The sequence below is a fragment of the Camelus ferus genome, chromosome 31, assembly GCF_009834535.1.
Source record: "Camelus ferus isolate YT-003-E chromosome 31, BCGSAC_Cfer_1.0, whole genome shotgun sequence".
NCBI classification, from domain to species: Eukaryota; Metazoa; Chordata; class Mammalia; order Artiodactyla; family Camelidae; genus Camelus; species Camelus ferus.
Window position 1 is genome coordinate 9,921,098 of NC_045726.1, and position 4,403 is coordinate 9,925,500.

Consider the following 4,403-nt stretch of genomic DNA (forward strand, 5'->3'; position numbering starts at 1 on the left):
TAGATTTTAGACTCAGGATGTTGTCTGAAATTCTGCTTTGAGCAAGTTACTTCTCTTTGCAAACCTTGGGTGCTCCTTCTGTGAAATGAGTATAACGCCTTCCAGGATGGTGGTGGTAGAAAAACAATATTCTGTTCGTCTTTGGCACCTATTAATAAATGTGAGTTCTGCATCCTCTCCATCCTTTCATGTTAAATAACACCAACTGAATCTAAAAATCCCCTGTCAACATCTGTGGTCACAACAGGGAGCTATTAAAGCTTCTACTATACTTTAGGGCATCACCACCAAGTGCCTCGGAGTCCTGGAAGCTTTTGAAGATGCCCCCGCCACTCAGTGTAGCTAGCTCATGGTCAGCCCAGGCAGGGAATATTTAGATTCTGCAGTATTCTTGGGGACCCCTCTTTTCCTTGCTGTGGGTGAATTGCACCATGGCCTTCTCCTTAGCTCACCCAAGAAGATCCACCAATATTCCAGAAACCCAGGGTTTGAGCCTAGGTTGTTGGAGAATCTTAAAAACTCCTCCGTCTCACGTGGCAAGTCCGGCTCTCTCATCAACCTGAGACTGGGTGGAGAAGGGTTAAAAACATCCGCTCTGACGGCTGTTGGGTATGGGGTTTCTTTTCGGGTGATGGAAATGTTCTGGAATTAGATATTGCTGATGGCTGCACAACACGGTGAATATACTAAAAAGCACTGAACTGTGTGCTTGGAAATAGTGAATTTTATGTTAGGTGAATTGTATCTTTATGAAAAAAAAAAAAAAAGGAAGACAGCAGGCAACAGCAAACAAAAGCCACCCCAGGTTAAGAGCAAGGTGTTCTAAGAATAAAACTTCCCTTCTATGTGGAATCACAACCAAAGGGTCCAGGAGACCAGCATACTCTTGATTTTCCACTTAGGTCTCTACGCCCAAATCTTACACTTCGTTACTACAGGTCAAAGCCACCACTATGAACTCTGAGAAATCAGCGTGACATGTGGTCATGCTGATGTCTGTTGGGGCCTGGAGCTTGCTGTGACACATGCTGTGGCAGATACTGCTGGCTGCCTACTCAGCACCCATTCCCTCATTCTTCCTTACTGAACAGTACCCTTGATTTTATTCTAGGTGGCAATGAGCTCCCCTAAAAGGCTACTTTTCCCAGCTTTCCTTGCAGCCAAGGGTAGCCAATGAGAATCAAGCTGCTAGTCATTGGGTGGGGCTTCTAAGAAAGCTCTTTTAAAGGGGGACAGTTCAACTAGAAGAAGCTCCTTATTTGCCCTCTTTCCTTCCTGCCTGGAACAAAAATATGATGGCTGGAGCTCCAGCAGCTATCTTGGATCATGAAACAGCATGGACTAAAGACAATGGTGCATAAAGATAGAAGGATTCTGGGACCTCGATGACTATGGAGCTGCCACACCGATCTTGGATTTCCAACTTCCAACTTTTTTTTAAGAGAAAAAACTCAAAGATTTATTTCACTTAGCAGTTACAGTTCAGTTAGCTGTTGCTTTGTAACAGGCTACACCAAAGTCTGAGGCTTAAACAACAAACCACTTCTTTGGCTGGTGCTACTGCAGTTGGTGGATTAGCCTGGGGTCAGCAGGGCAGTTCTTCTGGTCTCAGTTAGACTCCCCCGTGAATCTGCAGTCAGCTGCAGCTTAGCTGGCTGCCGGCTGGGGGCACCTTGGTTCTCTTCCCTGGGTCTTATCTCTCACACCTCTTCCGCAGGCTGGTTTGGTGTGATCTCACAGCAAGGCTGAGGTGTGAGCACGAGCCAGGACACCAAGCAGGAGCATATAGAACCTCTGGAGACCCGCGCCTTTTCTTTTCTTGCATTTATTGGCTAAAGGCAGCCATAAGGCCAGTCCAGAGCTAGGTTGGGTGGAGACCACAAGGCCGTTCACTGGAGCCATTCCTAACTTTCACCCCCCCCCCCACATTTTGTTGAAGCCACTTATTCGAGTTTTCTGTTACACATGATAGAAAAGTATCTTAAATAATCTCCTGCCTTTGAGCACCTAGTTATTTCCGGGATGTTTGATGGCCAAATGCTTTTCTTCCCTTGCAGTTGAGGGGAAGAAAAAGCAGGAGCGAAAAGTCACTTAACTTCTCTGAACTTCTCTCATTTACCGAATGGAAGAATGGAACCAAACGAGCTGGAAGCCCCCCTTGGGTGGTACGAAGCTGCATTTTGTGTGGGGCAGTCTCCTGTAACGCCTGGAGGGGAGGGCAGGAGCGAGCCCAGGGGGGAGTTCACAGCCACGGGTGTGTGTGTGTGTGTGTGTGTGTGTGTGTGTGTGTGTGTGTGTGTGTTGGGGCTGGGTGAGAACACTGCTTCTCAGAACAGCAGGAGCGAACTAGCTGGGGTGTAGACTGCGGGGCTCGTGGCCACGTAAAGGCTTTCTGCTTAGCACTCTGCGGCTGAGTCCCAGCACCGTGAGGCTGGCGGGCTTTCCCTCGGGGGCGGGGCCTGGTCTTGGAGCAGCACTCTGCCCTCCGCTCTTCTTACCGATAGGACACAGTTATTCAACCCTTCCGAGAGGAAAGGTCACCCAGCTTTAGTCCAGTGCAGGTCACCTCTGCTCACCCCAGCTTGCCACCCTCTTACAATCAAGGGGCTGGAGCCAGGGTGGCTGCAAGAATCCCACACCCTTCCGTTCGGACAGGTCAGCTTGGAGGCAGATTTAGCTGCTTTTAAAACAGCCACCAGCAAATTTCAGCCGAGAGGGAAGGAGGCAGCCAGAGCTGGGCTCCCACGGTGAACTCTTCCACCCTCCACCCACCCAGCACTTCTCCCTCTCAAACCACAGAGCCCCTCACCACCAGGGACTTGGCTGCTCAGAATTTAGTGATTAATTACGGCACCTACAGCCAACTGGTCTCCTTAGTAACCACACTAGCAGGGTCCCAGCTGGAAAAGCTGCTACGTATTTTCAAAGAGGGCAGACCCTCTTCACATTTTAAAACCCCTTAAATAGGAACACAAATGGATGTTTAAAATAGAGAGACTCCCATGTTTCTCCTCAATGCTGCTGCACTAAATATATGGGCTTTTGAGCTCTGGAGGGAAAGTTGAATGGTGGTGTCATTTTCAGTGAACAGTTGGGCAGATACAATTTCAAGGCCATTAGCCAGTTGTTGCCTTTGCAAGGGTAGGTTTTACAACCTGGGGTGTCCAGCCCAGTGCTGTGCTGGGTGACGGGAGGACAAAAGGGAGGTGGACTCAGGTGTCCTGCCCTCGAGCCACGAGCCTGGGGAAAAGACACACGCTAATGAATGGTGGCCGGGACAGCACACACCAGAGTGGCTTAGAAATGAGAGAATGAGAACGGCCCTCGTGAGAAGGTGCTGATGGCAGATCAGACCGGAAGTGAAAGAGGAGTCTGAGTGAGGAGAGACAACGTGAGTTTTGTCTTATCTTTTGAACCGAATGTTAAGATGCTGAGGGTCAGCTGCAGGTTCTGAATGGGTAGAAAAGGGCAGCTGGGCTTCCTCGTGGGCAAGGATCAGAGTGAGGGGTAATGAATGGGCTGGCTTGGGCGGCCCCAGACTAGGGGGCTTCACAGCAGACGATTATAGCCTCCCAGTTCCGGAGGCTGGAAGCCTGAGGTCAAGGTGTCGGCAGGGTTGGTTCCACCTGAGGCCTCCTCTCTCCTTCTGTCTCTTCCCATGTCTTCACGTGGTCTCCTCTCGGTAACACGTCTGTGTCCTCATCTCCTCTTTATACAAGAACACCAGTCGTCTCAGATAGGGGCCACCCGACTGATTTTACTTCACCTTAATTACCTCTGTAAAGACCCTGTCTCCAAATACAGTCACACTCTGAGGTCCTGGGGGTAAGGATTTAACAGATACATTTTTGTGGGGAAGGAGGGCACAATTCAACCTATAACAGGGAGAACTGATACTGTGCCCAGGGATAATGGGGATAAAACCCCGAAAGGGAACTACAGGTCACTGTGGGATACTGGGTGACTTATATGTACGGTGGGTTCCTGCTCCCCTCTGGTTCCCAGACCCAGGCACTGGTGACCCCAGACACCAAGCTGATAATGTATGTCCTGCTTTGTCGTACCACTGTGTCCTCGGAACCCACGCAGTTCCCATGGCCATGTCTCAGTGTCCCATCCCCACAGGGAGCTGTATCCTGAACCCTGGAGTGTGAAGGTCACCGGAATGCCATGCTCAGAGTAAGAAGGCATCTTGACGCTTCAGATCATGGTCCCTGAGAAGTTTCATAGGATGGTGCCATTTTCCTCTGTGGGGTCAGTATCTGAATGCTGGTGGGTGGCTCCCATATCCTCAGGTTCCATGCCTTCTATAAATAAATGCTACAAGCCCCCTCTTCTGCTTAAATCAGGCACAAGTTAAATTATGTTTATTAAGCACAGGTGTCGCAGGCGAGCTCCTTTCC